The sequence below is a fragment of the Chiloscyllium plagiosum genome, chromosome 10 (genome assembly GCF_004010195.1).
Source record: "Chiloscyllium plagiosum isolate BGI_BamShark_2017 chromosome 10, ASM401019v2, whole genome shotgun sequence".
In the NCBI taxonomy this organism is placed as follows: Eukaryota; Metazoa; Chordata; class Chondrichthyes; order Orectolobiformes; family Hemiscylliidae; genus Chiloscyllium; species Chiloscyllium plagiosum.
The window spans coordinates 67,406,620-67,425,421 of NC_057719.1; the positions used below are offsets into that span (position 1 = coordinate 67,406,620).

Consider the following 18,802-nt stretch of genomic DNA (forward strand, 5'->3'; position numbering starts at 1 on the left):
CCGAAGTTAGAGCCACTGGGCAGTAGTCATTGAGACATGCTGCATGAGTCTTCTTAGGCACAGGGATGATGTTGGCCCTCTTGAAACAGGCAGGGACAGTGGCCTGCTGCAGGGAGAGGTTGAAGATGTCCGAGAAGACCTCTGCCAGTTGATCTGTGCATGCTCTGAGCGCACGGCCTGGTACTCCGTTTGGTCCCATTGCTTTCCTTAGATTCACATGAAGGAAAACTGATCTGACCTCAGATACAGGGACTATTGCGATAGGTTCATCAGGAATAGGTGTTACCTCTCCGTAGAAATTCTGCTCAGAGCGAGCATAGAAGGTGTTGAGACGATCTGGGAGGGATATGTCATCGTCTGCTATCTTGCACTGTCTCTTTTTAGAACCTGTGATATTATTCAGTCCATGCCAAAGTTGCTGGATGTCTGTCTAGGTCTCTAGTTTGGATTGGTATTGGTCCTTGGCTGTCTTAATGGCTCTGTGAAGGTCATACTTGGACCATAAAGTTGGAAACTATACAGGATGGGACCAAGATGTTTCAATCTACTCTTCAAGGTTGCTTGGTATGAATGACAAATTTGCAGATTCTGAATATGTTATAGAAAACAATAAGGAGCCCAGTACCCTCTCACAACTGTGTGGGTCAAACTGCTTTAATCAACAGCTTGGCTGATGATGGATATATCAGTTCTGATAGTCAATATGATGCCATTGGTCTCAAACAATCACTGGCAAAGTTGGTGATTCAAGTCAAACATTTACCAGAACAGGCCAGCTACCAGAAATTTTTTTTTTAAAAAGGACAGTAGGGAATTCCAGCGGAAACTATAAAAGCAAAATTAATGTACAGGATGAGGAGCAGGAGGCTAGGACTGAAGTATCATGGATTGGTAACATGAAATAAAAAGATGGGAGGCAAGAAAACACAGTAGAAGCTCAAACTGTGGATCTGGGAGTGAATATGTTCCTAAAAAGAGATCCTGAACAAATGAAAAAAATGCTATTAATAGGAGTGTGTGCTCAAACATTAGCAGTCTAGAAAGAGATAGGAGATGAAATAGAGAACATCATTTAACAATGTCATGAAATATAGTACAAACCAGAAATACCACAAGGAACAGAATGCCACGTGCTCAGGAAATCCTAGTGGCCACTAGCTGAGAGATAGCTATATCTAAAATGCTTTGTTATAAAAAGGTTCTATTTGCTGGGAGCCTGCTGCTTCCTCGTTGGTATAATGATCATTGAATTATTTAAGTTACATTTTCTCTGTTTCATGAGATAAAATATCTTTTTTCATTTTACAATGCTAGTATTGTGAGCCCTTAGAAGCATCAAACGGAATAGAAAAACCTAGTCTTGGCAGGACTTGCATACAATTATACCAGCACAATGCTGCATACTCCCATGACCATGCTCCTACAGGCAATAATGATGACAGACCTTGCTTCAAGAAAACCCAAATGCCAATTACTTTGAAAGCTGCTTGCTTGCATGTTGTTCATGCAGACTATGCCTTGCTGAGAACATTATATGGGTGACATAGTGATAGGTGGCAACAGATGAACCAGATTAGACCAACTGGACCCTGGAGCAAATTCCACCATCCTTCTACATCCTGAATGATGTGACTCAACACCTTATTCTCTCAACGTCCCTATAGTCCTGGAGATCTTCAACTTCCATGAGTATACTGTTGCATTAATTGCGCATCTACAGAGCTGTGCCTGCATTACTGTCTGAGTGGGACAATTCCAAACACTCCCCTCTTATCCCCCTGAGAGAATGAAATTCTTCGATTTCACTAGCCAGGCGAAACATCTTTCCTTCCTCCATCCTGCAGAACCCAGTCATATTTCTTTATTATGTAAAAAGATGTTCATTGCAATATAACAAACCCAAGCACATTCACCTCAATTTCAGCTCATCTGATATGTCTGAACCCTAAGTTCAAACAGTGAGAACATTGATCTTTCTTTCTCTCGGTAGTGAGAACACTATCAGGCACGTCCCTTGCTGGTGATGTGAGAAAGTGAAAGATCTGAAGAGAGAAGACCAACATTACATTCTGATGGAGGAGGGCCTTCTATCCCTTACACTCCAGCCAACCATATCAGCAATGAGTGAGTAATGAGTCAACAGTAAACTTATGTACAGTGCAGTGCAATGTATTATAATAGTGCAAGCAGTATAGTAAGGGACGAATTGAAACTCCTTCCTTGAACCAAAGTTAAGTGAATCTTCTAGATTTGTTTAAAGCCTCACAGAACTGGTCACTTCAGTGTGAATGTCAGCTTCCACCTATATCCTGTGAGACGAATGACAGAGTCTTGCTGATCCTACTAAAGACAGAGTCTTGCTGATCCTACTGAGGTTGAGGGATAATTAGGAAATCTTGTAACCCATACCTGCAATAGATTTCTATGGACTACATCCCTGTCAAATTCCAATACCATGGCACTAGGAATCACAGGGACCTGGTATCCATATGGAAATGCCAATTAACTATCCTCTAGACGGATAACTTCATTCTATCTTGGAATTAAATAGACATTTGACAATATAGTCATTCATAATCTGACATTCATAAGATAGCCCTGGAACTTACAAAGCAACAGTCTACACATAGACAGCACAGTAAACATGTTCACTGATTACAGGTGTGAATATCTTGCATTTTCTTTTCAGTAGACAATGTGGTCTTTAAAAACTAAGCCATGTAGTCCAGTTATCAGCAGAATTTATCATAACTCATGTAACCATATTCATTCTTCCACATTTTCTTACATCAGTCACTTGCAAAACATAACAATCTTTCAAACTTCATATTCACAGCGTGATCTGTCATATTACTTTGATAAAATGAGGGCAGGGATTACAAAGTTCTACTAGCAAAGAATTACCAATAACAGAGATAGAAAAGCATACTGTAAGGGGCCACGTTAATGATCCTCTGAACCGTAGGGCAGTTTGAAGATGTTAAGCCAGTCTTCATTTTCAATGACAATAAGTGTGTTGCTACTCATGGGGCCCTAGAAAGAAATGGGACAGAGTCAGTTGTGATACATTGCCCATGATTATCAATAAGTCGCACTGTCATCTCCCTTCACATGGCCCTGAAGTTACCTTTATGAACTTTATTCCACTGGCCCACAGCAGTCTTTACATCCTGTCCCAAATTTCATCGAGTGCAGCTAAAGATTGATCTCATTACAATTTTGTGCTCTTCTTATTAGGTCCTCCTTGAGAAGTCTCTGCCAGGATCTCTAGTAGAAAACATGCTTTAGAAAAGTGACAAAATCACACACCAGCTTCCCAACATTTTGAAATGTCACTCATTTGTCCGGTGATTGTAAAGTTGACATTCTTGACTTTTTAAGTAATTGTAATTTCTGAGCAATCCCACCCAAACACACACCCTTTATATAGGAGTCATGCTATTGAACTTGAGTCTTTAAATTTAAATTGGGTTCAGGAAAGAATAAAGTTGATTGACAAAACACACTGCTCCATGGAATGTCAGAGCCTTGTTGTAGCTCTCAGAATTGTTTTGTGCAATTTTTGATATGGTAACACATTATACAGACTGTAAAGTTTCTGTCATCAGTTCTACAAGGGCTTTTAAAAAGTTAATGCACTCCAAGAGATTGTCCAGATTCCTACTCTAAATGCTGAGTGCATTAAATGTGAAACTCTTTCTTGAGCCATTCCAGAACAAAAATGTGACAGCTGTAAATTTGCTTTGTCAGGGACTGGAGAACAAAGAACAAGAATTTCAATTTTAATAGCACGTGGTAGACTGTCCCCAGACACTTCACAGGGATAATACCAAACAGAATTTGACACTGAGCCACACAAAGTGCCAATAGAACAGATGACCAAAGCTCGGTCAGTATGGTAGGATTTAAGGAACATCTTCAAGGCGAAGAGAGCAGTAGAGAGGTAAAGAAGTTTAGGGATGGAATAGAATCATAGATCTTGATGAAGCAGGGCAGTGGTTCCCAATCTCACCGAGAAAAATTGTTTTGTGTAATGTTTGATGGGGTGACACATCATACAGACTGTAACGTTTCTGTTATCAGTTCTACAAAGGCTGTTAAATCAAACACCCATCCTTCCCTCAATAGTTGTACTTTTGCAACCTTGAATCATAATTAAGTATCTGGACATGGGTTTTCCACACCTATCGGGGAAGGATGTTCACCTCAGAGAGCTGTTGGCAGTCTGGATGGCTGGCATCTGTCCAGTCCCAACTAAGCCATTGTGATAGATGGCCACTACTGGCACTATGACCCACTTTGTCAAAGACTTGGGCATGTCCATTGTCAACCTAGAGCTAGGTTGGCAGGAACATCCTTGCTGACACGTCAAGGTTTCAGACGTCCACTCCAAATTGAGACCCCTCTCTCCCAGCTTGTCATGATTGCTGATGAACCCTCCGTCAGCTGATTGCAGCCAATCCCACCTCCTGCAAACCCCAGTTATCAATCGCTTCATTCCCCAAGCATCTGTCTTTCCCAGTTACAACCATCTACTCCCCACACCCAGTTGACCTGCCAAGCAAACTTGTAAGGAGATCTCAGCTATCTGTAAGAATAATAGGGTAGTTATGGTAGGGGATTTTAACTTTCCAAACATAGACTGGGACTGCCATAGTGCTAAAGGTTTAGATGGAGAGGAATTTCTTAAGTGCGTACAAGACAATTTTCTGATTCAGTATGTGGATGTACCTACTAGAGAAGGTGCAAAACTTGACCGACTCTTGGGAAATAAGGCAGGGCAGGTGACAGTGTTAGTGGGGGAGCACTTTGGGGCCAGCGACAATAATTCTATTCGTTTTAAAATAGTGATGGAAAAGGATAGACCAGATCTAAAAGTTGAAGTTCTAAATTGGACAAAGGCCAATTTTGACGATATTAGGCAAGAATTTGCGAAAGCTGATTGGAGGCAGATGTTTGCAGGTAAAGGGACGGCTTGAAAATGGGAAGCTTTCAGAAACGACATAACAAGAATCCAGCGAAAGTATATTCCTGTCAGGGTGAGAGGGAAGGCTGGTAGGTATAGGGAATGCTGGATGACGAAAGAACTTGAGGGTTTGGTTAAGAAAAAGAAGGAAGCATATGTCAGGTATAGACAGGATCGATCGAGTGAATCCTTAGAAGAGTATAAAGAAAGTAGAAGTATACTTAAGGGGGATATCAGGAGGACAAACCGGGGGCAGATAAAGCTTTGGCAAACAGAATTAAGGAGAATCCAAAGGGTTTTAACAAATATATTAACGACAAAAGAGTAATTAGGGAGCGAATAGGGTCCCTCAAAGATCAGCAAGGCGGCCTTTATGTGGCTAAATGAATATTTTGCATCAGTATTTACTGTGGAAAAGGATATGGAAGTTATAGACTGTAGGGAAATAGATGGTGACATCTTGCAAAATGTCCAGATTACAGAGGAGGCAGTGCTGGATGTCTTGAAATGGTTAAAGGTGGATAAATCCCCAGGACCTGATCAGGTGTACCCGAGAACTCTGTGGGAAGCCAGAGAGATGATTGTTGGGCCTCTTGCTGAGATATTTGTATCATCAATAGTCACAGGTGAGGTGCTGGAAGACTGGAGGTTGGCAAACGTGATGCCACTGTTGAAGAAGGGCGGTAAAGACAAGCCAGTGAACTATAGACCAGTGAGCCTGACATCAGTGGTGGGCAAGTTGTTGGAGGGAATCCTGAGGGCCAGGATGTGCATGTATTTGGAAAGGCAAGGACTGATACAGGATAGTCAACATGGCTTTGTGTGTGGGAAATCATGTCTCACAAACTGATTGAGTTTTTTGAAGAAGTAACAAAGAAGATTGATGAATGCAGAGCAATAGATGTGATCTATATGGACTTCAGTAAGGCGTTCGACAAGGTTCCCCATGGGAGACTGATTAGCGAGGTTAGATCTCACGGAATACAGGGAGAACTAGCCATTTGGATACAGAACTGGCTCAAAGGTAAAAGACAGAAGGTGGTGGTGGAGGGTTGTTTTTCAGACTGGAGGCCTGTGACCAGTGGAATGCCACAAGGATCGGTGCTGGGCCCTCTACTTTTTGTCATTTACATAAATGATCTGGATGCAAGCATAAGGGGTACAATTAGTAAGTTTGCAGATGACACCAAAATTGGAGGTGTCGTGGACAGCGAAGCGGGTTACCTCAGATTACAATAAGATCTGGACCAGATGGTCCAATGGGCTGAGAAGTGGCAGATGGAGTTTAATTCAGATAATATGCGAGGTGCTACATTTTGGGAAAGCAAATCTTAGCAGAACTTATACACTTAATGATAAGGTACTAGGGAGTGTTGCTGAACAAAGAGACCTTGGAATGCAGGTTCATAGCTCCTTGAAAGTGGAGTCGCAGGTAGATAGGATAGTGAAGGTGGCGTTTGGTATGCTTTCCTTTATTGGTCAGAGTATTGAGTACAGGAGTTGGGAGGTCATGTTATGGCTGTACAGGACATTGGTTAGGCCACTGTTGGAATATTGCGTACAATTCTGGTCTCCTTTCTATTGGAAAGATATTGTGAAACTTGAAAGGGTTCAGAAAAGATTTACAAAGATGTTGCCAGGGTTAGAGGATCTGAGCTACAGGGAGAGGCTGAACAGGCTGGGGCTGTTTTCCCTGGAGCGTTGGAGGCTGAGGGGCGACGTTATAGAGGCTTACAAAATTATGAGGGGCATGGATAGGATAAATAGACAAAGTCTTTTCCCTGGGGTCGGGGAGTCCAGAACATATGTTAGGGTGAGAGGGGAAAGATATATAAAAGAGACCTAAGAGGCAACTTTTTCCCGCAAATGGTGGTACGTGTATGGAATGAGCTGCCAGAGGATGTGGTGGAGGCTGGTACAATTGCAACATTTAAGAGGCATTTGGATGGGTATATGAATAGGAAGGGTTTGGAGGGATATGGGCTGGTGCTGGCAGATGGGACTAGTTTGGGTTGGGATATCTGGTCAGCATGGACGGGTTGGACCGAAGGGTCTGTTTCCATGCTGTACATTTCCAATACTCTATGACTGATTTGCTTAAGTAGTTTTCAGCCACACAATCAACGATGTGATGGGTGAGAAACAAAATAAAAAATGACAATGAGGTCCTGCCATTGTGTTTGGAAGGATTGCTATGCCTTATATCGTTCACCCTGGAAATTTTGTCCAGAGTAGCCTGACTCAGAGCAGAAGGTTAGTGAAGACACGAGAGTATTTTGTCTTAGATCAACACAATAGGACAAGAATGGATAGGAGAACTACATACATTAACATTGAATTTATAGCATATCATGCTCTTTAGAGGCATGGTATGAATACTATAAATGTATATTTGCATATTTCTACTTTATACCACAAAATGTGAATGGAACAACAGAAATTAATATGATCTCAATACACAAGAGGTGACTGTCTGATATTGCAAGGTAATGCAGCTAACATTTCCTAATATATTGGAAACCAAAGGACAAAAATACACATAGTATACATCAAGAGTTGAATTGTAATAGTGGAAACTTGTGTATTGTTTCAGACCATGAAGTGAAATGAAATATTGTAAACATAGTTAATAATTTTGAGAACTTACAAGGCTTATACTTCACACAAACCTATATACATGCAATTAGCTATTTTTAAAGTAGCTAATGTCACCTTTTTGTTCCTGTCTCTCGGATAAAATCAAGACCCATTATAATTCTCAAATAAAAATAACCAAAGATCTGTGGATGCTGAAAATTAGAAACAAAAACAGAATTTGCTGAGAAAACTCAGCAGGTCTGACAGCATCTATGGAGAGAAAGCAGAATTAACTTTTTCAGGCCAAGTGACCCTTCTTCAGAACACTTTTCTGAAGAAGGGTGACTGGACCTGAAAAGTTAGCTTTGCTTTCTCTCCACAGATGCTTCCAGACCTGCTGAGATTTCTCAGCAACTTCTGTTTTGATTTTTGATCATAATTCCTCTGAAAGTTCTATAAGAGATTCTCCATATTTTCATTCTGAATATGGAGCGAGCTAAACATGAGACTTTTTTTCAAACTATTCTCACTGAAACTAAAGAAATCACAACGTATAACTCACAAAGATGAAGCAATGTGGCTTAAATGTAGAGTTAGTACAATCATCTTTCTGAATTTTTGCCAGATTTTTCCAGTTTGATCAAACCAACAGAATTTAAATTAGATTTGATTTCTGACTGCTTTATTGTGACTATCAGTCAACGAACATAGAATTGTACAGCCACAGGAATGGGTCCTTCAGCCCATGATGTTGTGCCTAATATGACGACAAATGAAACTAGTCCCTTCTGCCTGCCCTCCATTCCTTGCGTATCCATGTGCTTATCTAAAAGTCCCTTAAATGCCCTTATCGTATCTGCCTCCACCACCACCCCTGGGAGTGTGTTCCAGGCTCCTACCACTCTGTGCAAAAAACTTGCCCCTCATGTCTCCGTTGAACTTTCCCCCTCTCATTTAAATGCATGGCCCCTAGTATTAGACATTTCAACTCTGGGAAAAAGATTCTGACCATCAACCCTATGTACACTCCTCATAATTCTATCAAGTCTCCCCTCAGCCTTCGCTGCTCAAGAGAAAACAACCTCTCCAGCCTCTCCAATGGTTCCAATTTCTCTTAATGGATGCTTATAGAACAATCTTAGGGCTTAGATTAGATTAGATTAGATTACAGTGTGGAAACAGGCCCTTCGGCCCAACAAGTCCACACCGACCCGCCGAAGCGAAACCCACCCATACCCCTACATTTACCCCTTACCTAACACTACGGGCAATTTAGTATGGCCAATTCACCTAACCTGCACATCTTTGGACTGTGGGAGGAAACCGGAGCACCCGGAGGAAACCCACGCAGACACGGGGAGAACGTGCAAACTCCACACAGTCAGTCGCCTGAGTCGGGAATTGAACCCGGGTCTCTGGCGCTGCGAGGCAGCAGTGCTAACCACTGTGCCACCGTGCCGCCCACAAATTGTGGGCGGCTTGAATTGTGACTTTTCATGAATCAGGATGGATGTACTTTCACTAATATTTTGTTTATGTTAAATGATTACCAATATTCCATAGAATTATGCATGAGATTATGATTCACTGTACATGGCATATATTGTATGTCATAATCAAGAGAAATAAACTTGAATCAGTTCAACATCATGTTTCAGGTTAGTTAATAAAAATCTAAACACAACAAAGCAAAACCAAAATCTATATTCCCCAAAAATGGTCGAACAACAAAAGGCACTATAAAATTTATTTAAAAGCTTTGCTATTACTTGTTTCACTGGCTGTCTTTGTTAACAATGCAGGTCTTTTTAGAAAAATAAAATATTACAATAAAGCTTACCGTGTGAGCTCTGACTTAAACAAAGCTGCAACATTCAGATCAATGCCCAATTACAGTTATACATCAATGGGAACTATCATATAGCTCAGTTCAAATTGATGGACTGAACAACATTAGTCTACAGAGAGTAACATCATAATTAGATTGTAACAAGATGGAGGAGCATATACCAAAAACATTTAAACACAGGATCAACAGTTGACTGAAAAATGTGTAGGTAAACAAACAGTTACCATATTCCCTGCAACATGAATGCCTTGTATTCTGACAATAAATTAGTAATCCACATCAGTTGAATAATTATGAAGAAATTTGTTTTTACCATAAATTGAAAAGTTAGATACTATATTCAATAGCGCAAATACTGAGTTTTGCAGCACATTATGCAATAAATAACTAGCTTTAGAATAGTGCAAAACATTCTTGGTTGCAAAGCTGCTCAAAAGAACACAGAAGACATGTCTCTGGACTGGCAGCACAATTGATATCAGTGCTAGCTCTCTAATGAACCTTCAATGGCAACAATCCTTGGATTAGTATGGTCAACTACAATGGAAAAACAGACAATGCGCCTTGAGAAATTGTAGGAGATTAATTAAGTTGTATTCGTGATGCGACTGCTGAAGATTAATATCTTGTTCTGCAGATATTAAGGACAAACCTTAATAACATATGTGCAAACCAGATTGTTGTAACCACATTCTCACATTGCATTCAACCTGCTAATGTTGTAGTCCGCGACAATCATCCTTGCTGTGAACTTATTAGGATGAAACTACTCATCCAGCAAGCACTATAAAATCTTAATTACTACCCTGGGTTCTAACCACTGACTTGGCTATCACTACTGGCAACCTTGCTGATACTTTATTCAAGATGTTAATTTTACTGTATTTTCAGTTTATCACTGCTCTGGCTAACATTTTTCTTGTTAAATATTTATTATTCTAATATTTTGCTAAAACTCATGAATTGCGATAGCCTGGGCAAATCTTTGCAGTGGTTGAAACTTGGACATCATGAGCTCTTAAGTTGGGATCGCGGGTGTCATAGAAGGCCTAAATTAAGAAAATGGTTCCATTTGCACACTACTTCCAGCAAATTCTGTGAAGGATACAAGTGTGGGCAAGCATGCATGCATTCAAAGGACTAGGCTTGGAAAGATGGAAATACTTCGGATGCATTTCAGAGGAGATTTGTGAGATTGATACCTGGAATTAGTAGGTTGCCCTATAAGGAAAGATTGTATATGCTGGCCTTTTTTTCATGACAGTTGAGAACAGCAAAGAATGATTTGATTAAAGTTTGTAAGATTGTAAATGATCTTGACAAGGAGGACATGCAGAAGATAGTTACTCTTGTTGTAGGACTAAAGTTCAGAACTAAAGACAGTGTTTTAAAATTAGAAAGTACCCATTTTGGACAAAAGACGAGGGGACTTTTGTTTCTCTTATAGGTTTGTGCAATTTTGAAACTCTGTTTGAGGGGGGGGGGGGTGAAAGCAGAAATATTGAAGTTTTTTTAAGGCAAAGGTAGATTGATTCCCTTGTCTAATAAGAATCTAAAACTATTGGGAATAGATAGGAATGTGGAATTTGGAACACAAATAGATGCTTGAATGGTAGAGTAAACTTGAAGGGCCCAAATCACCCAATTCTGCTTGAATATATTTGTTTGTATGTTGGGGATCATATAGCACATATTGAAGACCCTGGAAGAAAGTGAAGGCTGCAGAGATGAAGAAGGAAGAAGAGTTTTCACATATGTTCACATCACTAAGAATTTCACAACAGCACTTCTACCTTCACATGACTCAGAAGCAATACCTGGTGCCTCTCAGATTCAGATTCAGGTGGATGTCCTGCCTAAGGCCATTAAGGCCACAGTGATGTTGAACATTTCTCTATCTGGGTCTTTTCAGACAGGAGCAATGACATTTCCCAACGCATCTAATCTAATTGGTTGCTCCACTTCACAATCATTTACAGATTAATACAACAGGTCATCAAAGTTGCCATCAAGTGACACCCTAAAAATCTAACTTTTCATTCCTCAGTTTGGGTTTGGTCAGACTCACTCTACTCCAAATCTCATTGCATCCTTGATTCAGATATGGATGCAAGAATTGAATGCCAGGAGGAGGCTCTCCAACTTTCAGGCAACAGTTGACTGACATCAAGCAGCCCAAGGAAAACTCAGTTCAATGGAGTTCAAGGAGAAAACTTGCTAGTGGCCAAAGCTGTAACAGACACATTGGAATATATATTTGTGGCTAACTTAGCAGAACACATTTGGCTGTAAAAAGAGTAGATATACACACAGATCTGCACACTTGGTTTAACTTAAAACCCTTGAGTCCCTGAAAACAATGGACTCCAAAATGATTTCTTGTCCATCAGTTCTGCTAACATTCCCACTGGGATTTCATTCAGGAAACTAACAATGCAGGCTCATTTGAGCAAGGCGTGGAAATTAAAAGAAGCAAACCTTACCCCTAAGAGACCATGGGACTACCCATCCATACTATCAACCCAATACTGCCATAATTAATATTGGGGCTATAGCATTTGGGAATAAAACTATTTGTATTTATAACACAATAATGTCCATTTAAAATGGAACACAGACATGTGGTGGAAGTGCCATGCTTCTAATATAATATCTTAGCTATCTGAAGCAGCCATTTTCTCCTAAAAAAAAGCTAGAACTAAAAATCTCTCTTGCAATATAAGCAGTTTTGCATGGATACAGAAGTTGCTGTTAATGTTATAAGCACTCTAGCTCATTACAGAATAACTTGAGGTAAGAGCTACTCCATGTACCAAACAGAACTATCACATTACAAGTGGTCTTGAGTTGACATGAAGGACCAGTTTGGAGCATACATTCAGTCTCATGTTATAAATCATTTGTATTTTTTCTGAGCTTTCCATTAATTCAAATGACATTTATTTTCTTTATCACTTAGTTTTAAGTTATAAATTTCCTGAGTACAGTGTAATTTTGCATAAAAGACAAACGTATTTTTGCTGAAGCTTTGTCAGTGCTATGTGATAAATTAGTAATGACACAGGACTTTATGTTACAGCCTAGAAGAACATTTCATGTCTTCTGCTGGCATTTCAAAGAGGGCACAGATTTCTTTACTATTTCCAAACACTACTGTGTTAGCACAGATGAATTACCAGAGTTTATAATTTACATTATGAATTCATAGAACTGGCAAAAGGGATTAGTGTATTGTATTTCAGGGAAGAAGATGATCCTGTCATTAATGGTCGATACTTTCATCACTGTTTAAACCTTCAGACTTTCTGCACTGATGGTAGTGCATGGACATATCAGGGATTCACAGCTGTGAGGTTTATCTGGTCATATACCAGTTTGCTCACACTATGCAGACTTGGGCTATCAAAGTGGATTAGACTGTCAATCATCGCGTGCAATGTATATTGTATTATGTATTTTGAAAATGTCAGCAAGATCAGAGTAATTTCTTGGCTAATTGCATCTTGTCTCCTCTTAATACTGCACTTTTAATGGTTTCATTACCTCATGTGACAGTGGTTATTTTTGAGTTCATATTCAGAGCAGCCAGCGTTTTCGTGTTTTGAAATAGAAAGTGGAAGATTTATTAAGTTTTTTTTAATAATGGATAAAATATTTTGCAGACAATGTCATCATCCTGAAAGCCTAACAAATTAAATAAATACACGTGGAACACAGGAAACATTTCCCTCTGGTATGTTAATTTGAAGGATGCAATTTATTATGAACTTCAGAAGCCTACCTTCCACTTCATCATTTCCTATTTGATGTTACAATTATAAAAAAAAGATAAAGGGAAGTTTTCCACTTGTGAAATTTTGATTTTTTTTCCCCTTTTCATTGTGCAATTATTTCTCTACTTCTTAAATGTTATAAATACAAACTAATTGAATGCTTAATTAGTGGATTTAATTTATTTGAGATTAGATATAAACACAGATATTGAAGGGAAAAGCAAACTGTGGTACTGATTGGAGCAACCATGTAAAAGGGATTTAAATTCAAGCAGTATCAATTCATGAAATGTTTGCTTGCATTAGGGAAGACGACATGAATGGGTTGATTCTGAGACTAATATTGATGGTTATCAATAAGGAAGTATAGGCAGTGGAAAATATTGCTAAATAAAAAACATTGGGTGGAATTGTACCTTTCTTGGTGTGGTGTGTGACAAAGTGGGGACAATGCTGAGAAAATAAGAATATCTGAATCTGAGCCAAGAAATCAGATTTAGTGAGATTCCAATTATGTTTTAAACGGTGGCTTCAGAATCTCACCAGTGATTCACAACTACCTTATTTCTATACATTCACATTTCATTAAAATCCCAACTTGCCTTATTAGCATGACACTTGTAATTTTCCTCTTCTTCCCCGTGATACTATATGGTGCAAATTTCTGATTTGTACTTTAGATCAGGTACTTGGTGGCTGCAAGTCACTATTCTAGCTTCATTGTCTTCACCATTACATCTATGTTCCATGGACACCACCATCTTCGACTATTTGTATACACAAATTGGCATTGGCTAACCACTCACACTTTACACATTATCATGCCGACTCTTGGACTAACTCTCACATCACCTCAGCCTTTCAACTTTTTACATTGGAACTCCATACTGTAGGGAGTCTAACTTAATCTAAACTCAGGGACACACTACTGCTGCTGCTGCAGCTTCCAGACTGCTTTGAATGCAGAGACACACTCATTTCTTCAGAATCTCCAAGGGAATGCACCTTGTGGCTGTTGCTTGCTTTCTTAATGTTCATAGATCTTCCATTTCCTTGGAGGCTGCCAGCCTCTGCTGACTTCACATGACTTTCTGAGTGCACACTCACTGACTTCAGTGTTAGCATCTGGGTGGATCACATTGCTTTCTTAGTACACAGAGTCATTCAGTGCTCAGTTACAGGCTGTCAGCCTCTGTGGCTTGTATCACATGTTAGTGTAGAGGGAGAGGCAGACAGCTCATCATAATGGTGCTATGAACAGTCAATGTGGTGGACAACTTGGTAAGTGGGCACTGTGCTATGTTAAGGTCATACTTGCAGCAAAATTAGTAGTTTATCTGGCAAACACTGCACATGCGCTTCAAGCAAATGACTATATATGAAAGTTGAAAGAGAGCAGTCCCAAGTGGGGTGAACAGGGCTAGATTCATTGAAGTGTAATACCTTAGTAAGTCAAGGGATTCATCTGATTCTAGTCCATAGGTTGACAATGCTCAGCCATCTGGTGATCTGTGTCCTGCCAGTGTGAGCCTTGAGTCACAGACAGTCCTGCAGGTTAAATGTAACCAGCGAAAGAATTAGTCAGGTCAGTCCAGGGGGTGAGGGAGAAGCAGTCCTGGGGATTTGGTCAATGATGGTTAGAAGGTTTATCTTAGAGAAAGTCGTATATTCCTCTGGAAAATAACAATGGTCAGTTCATGTCTGTGGATGGATTTCAATGTACAAGATTGCTGAGGGAATGGTAACAGTGAAAGAGGACAATTGAGGATAAGGGTGGGGGGGGGGGGGGGGTGTGTGCGCTCAGTGAACAGTGGTGGAGGGAGTTGAGGATTGAGTCCCATATGGTAGGGTGTTCATGCAGGTCTTAGTAACTCTGGCCTTTACATGGCGAGGGTGTAGGTCCAACTAAGGCCTGAAAATTGCCAAAGTCATGAGCTCTGGGGTATATTAATAGTGATATAATACGGCTCAGTGGAAACTGGGGAGACTGAAATATCACTGGGGCCACAGGGACAGCAATACAACATGGAACATAAAGGACAAGGGAAATTATTGCACCACAGATGGAGCCTGCAATTCAATTCTAAGAAAACAAAGTTGGAATCTTGCATTGCTGATCGAAAGTCAAATGCACAATACTTACACAAAATGGTTGACACTGCATGCAAAGTGGATAGAGTAAGGCATTGAGTTTTTCTTTGGGAGCAGAGTAAATCTTCTGGAATTGATGGCCCTGCTGGGAGAATTACAAGAATCAGGTCTCTGCTGATTCAATCATACCACCCATCTAGCTTCAATTTGCACTTGAACATAGTTCTTAATGTGAATTCTTGGACAATGATCTCAAACAATCATGACCATTACATAAAGTGCACTGATTATCTGTGTGTCAGGTCAGCTAAGGAATTGTAATCAGATAAAGGCACTTAACAATGACACCTGAGGTTTCTATCTCACCAACATATTCTACAGCTAACACTGGAAGGCAATGACATGTTGCTGCAAGGGCATGGACTGTGAGGTGGAAGGGAACATTTTCTTTCTTGGCATGTCGGGGCAGGGGAGCTCATGTTGGCTTAATGGCAGAATTCCTCTCCCAAGAGAGCATGAAAACTTTGGTTGTGCAACACAGATTTGAATAAGGTTACAGATCGCAGAACTACTTATGGAGACGTGACATTGACCTGCTTACAAAGCGGTGACTGGGCGAGACATGAAGCTTCATGCTTGGAGATCTCAGGAATTCCTTTGATGAATTAGCACTCACTTTCTTGACATTCCCCACATGTCTTATTTTCCTAGCTGGTTTTCTTGTGGACTTAATTCAACTGTCAAGACTCTTTCATCTCTCTAGAAAGAGAGAGCAATTATAAATTTGCCAGCAAATCCCTAAAGTACTGTGACCTCCTGTACCTGCTGCCTGCCCTTAAAGGGGGAAGCAGCAGATGAAGGTCCATAAAAGCAGCGGAGAATGATGAGACACACAGAGACCTCACTGTCAATTTCTTCAATTGTTTGAAAGATAGCTTTAAACAAAAAAATATTTCATGGGATATAGGCATTACTGGCCGAACCAGCATTTCTTGCCCATCCTAAATGCCCAGAGTAAAGGGTCAACTACATCTGGAGTCCCATGTAGACCATTCATGGAAAGGACAGCAAGTTTCCTTCCATTAGTGAATCAGCAATGAATAGTGGTGTCAGGGTCATCATTAGAATATCTTTTTTTTATTCTAGACTTTTTAAAATTGTATTGACCAAATTTCATGATGGGATTCAAACCCATGACCTCAGTACATTAGACAGGCGACTGGATTACCAGTCCAGTAACATTACTACTACACCACTGTCTCCCCACAGTGCAGGTGCTGATTAACCTCATATCCTTGGCAAACTGTATAAACTGCTGGAGCTGGATTAACATTCAGAAAGATAGGGTGACAATCCCATCCCAGTAGCCATCAAGATCACAGCTGCCCTGAATGTTTATGCAATGGCTTGTTTAAAGAGCCAGTTGGGTACCTGTGTGGCATCTACAAAACCTCAAGCAATAAATATATCCAGGACGTAATTGACACCATTTTTTCCAGATCACAGTAATTCACATATTTCTCTCATGATGAGGAGACTCCAGTCTGGGGCAATGGGTTTGTTCACAACTGCTGGATATCCAAAGGTGCAGGAGACCATACACTGTGTCAAGTTTGCTTTGAAAGTACCCTATATCCAGCCTGCAGAGCTGGTTAATGGAAAAGGCTTCCAATCCCTAAATGTTCTTGTTTACTGGAAAACTTTCAGGTTCCTGCCTCCTTCCAAGGTCCTCAGACTATGCAGGGATGGTGTTGGAAGAGAAGCTACAGTCAACGAGTTTTTAAGCTTGTGACAGATATGCCATGCCTCTTGATTACAACTTCTTTCATCTTAGTCTGAAGAGGCTCCTCACCTCTCACATATGTACACCATAACCAGTTCAGACAGCAAAAATTACAGTAGAGCGGATATTTTAACACAGGAAGTGAAGAGATGTTTACAAAAAAGAAAGTTATTTACAATGATATTTCACCCATCACACCTATGTGTCCTCAGTAAATTCATAGAATCCCTACAATGTGAAAGAAGCCATTTGGCCCAACAAGTCCACAATCTCCTTCTGAAGAATAGCCCACCCAGATCCATTCCCCTGACCCGATTACTCTACATTTCCCCTGACTAATACATCTAACCTACATGTCCCTGAACACTAGGGCAACCTAGCATGGCCAATTCACCTGACTTGCACATCTTTGGATCGTGGGAGGAAACCGGTGCACCTGAAGGAAACCCACGCAGACATGGGGAGAATGTACAAACTCCACACAGATAGTCGCCCGAGGCTGGAATCCAACTTGGGTCCCTGGCACTGGTGAGGCAGCAGTGCTAACCACTGAGTTACCCAAAATTTGAATTCATTTTCACTTTCTGCCATGATGGGAATTGAACCGATGTTGCTAGAGCACTAGCCTGGGGCTCTGGGTTACTAGTCCAGTGACTTTACCACTATGCTACCACTTTTATTTCCTTCCTCTCCCTCTCACTACATTCAAAGTACAGCGCAAACTTAGGCTACTGGGGTAAAGGAATCCTGTGCTGTAAATGGCCTTCTTGACATGGAAGACTTGGTAGTCGTCCCTGTGAACTTGCGCAGTGAATGTGTCCTGCCCAGATGCAGCTCACTCTCCTCAGCTTGAACTTCTGCATGCTTTGGGATCAGACCGAGGCCGGAGTGGGAGATAAAGGTGCTAGGCACCTCTGGGTTGTCCTGTATGTGGATCCTTCCCCTTATTGGTCCTGTTGGCACCACCCAGAGTCCTCGAGAGGAATGGACACCTGGAGTGAGGTTGCTGTCCTTTAACACCCCCACCCCCCTTCCTTACCTTGTTATTGATGCTGAACTCCTGTAGTTGGAACAATGGTGTGCAGTCTGTGCATATTATCAGCAGACACCGGTGGAACAGGACATGGCTTTCTATGCCAGTTGCTAAACCCTTTATGGAGACACAGATTTGGGGCATTTCTTCCTTGACCAGCAGTGATGCGTCCAAAAGATTGTATTCCCAAATCTAATCTAGATAGAATTCCCACTAAGGTGGAAGTTTCTTAGCTGGTTAATGGTTCAGGTAAAAACCTTTGCCTCTCTTGTCACACAATTTCATGACAAGGGTGATGAACCACAATTTACATAACTAATGAGGTGAAAAGTGGAAATTGCATGAGAAAGGTTGCTCCAAATCATGAAGGAATGCTTCTCCTGAATCTCACTCAACAAAACATTTCAACTGCAAATGGGAATTTATATTCATAGTCCAGGACCTCCAGGTTGGATAAATTTAATTTAGTATTGATTTTCAATGGTCACAGAAATTCCAAGGTTAATTCCCTTTCTGTTCTAAGTCGGCTCACCTCAACAAAGTTAGCTGGAAAGCGTTTTACAATTAATTTAGAGAGACAAAACATTTCTTCAAATTATACCTACTATTACTAGGAAAGAAGGTAATAGATGCAATTTCTTTGTCACAGTGAGTCCTTTGTCAGAAATAATGACATTGTTGCTGATCAACTGGCCTTTTCTTTACTGAGCTGGCAAGGAGACCAGGTTCA

The 18,802-nt window shown here is 40.6% G+C and overlaps 1 long non-coding RNA gene across 2 annotated transcripts in view; it reads right to left on the minus strand.

The window, feature by feature from the left end:
• Window positions 1–2,732: 2,732 nt before the first annotated feature.
• LOC122553736 overlaps window positions 2,733–18,802 on the minus strand; it is a 63,186-nt gene continuing 47,116 nt past the window's right edge. Inside the window, exons 3-5 of one of the 2 annotated variants that reach the window (XR_006312810.1) lie at window positions 15,309–15,398; window positions 3,128–3,267; window positions 2,733–3,033 (exon numbers count right to left, since the gene is read on the minus strand). This is a non-coding gene — a long non-coding RNA (uncharacterized LOC122553736). Of the gene's footprint in view, window positions 3,034–3,127; window positions 3,283–15,308; window positions 15,399–18,802 lie in introns of both variants that reach the window. The other variant, XR_006312811.1, reaches the window with a different exon arrangement.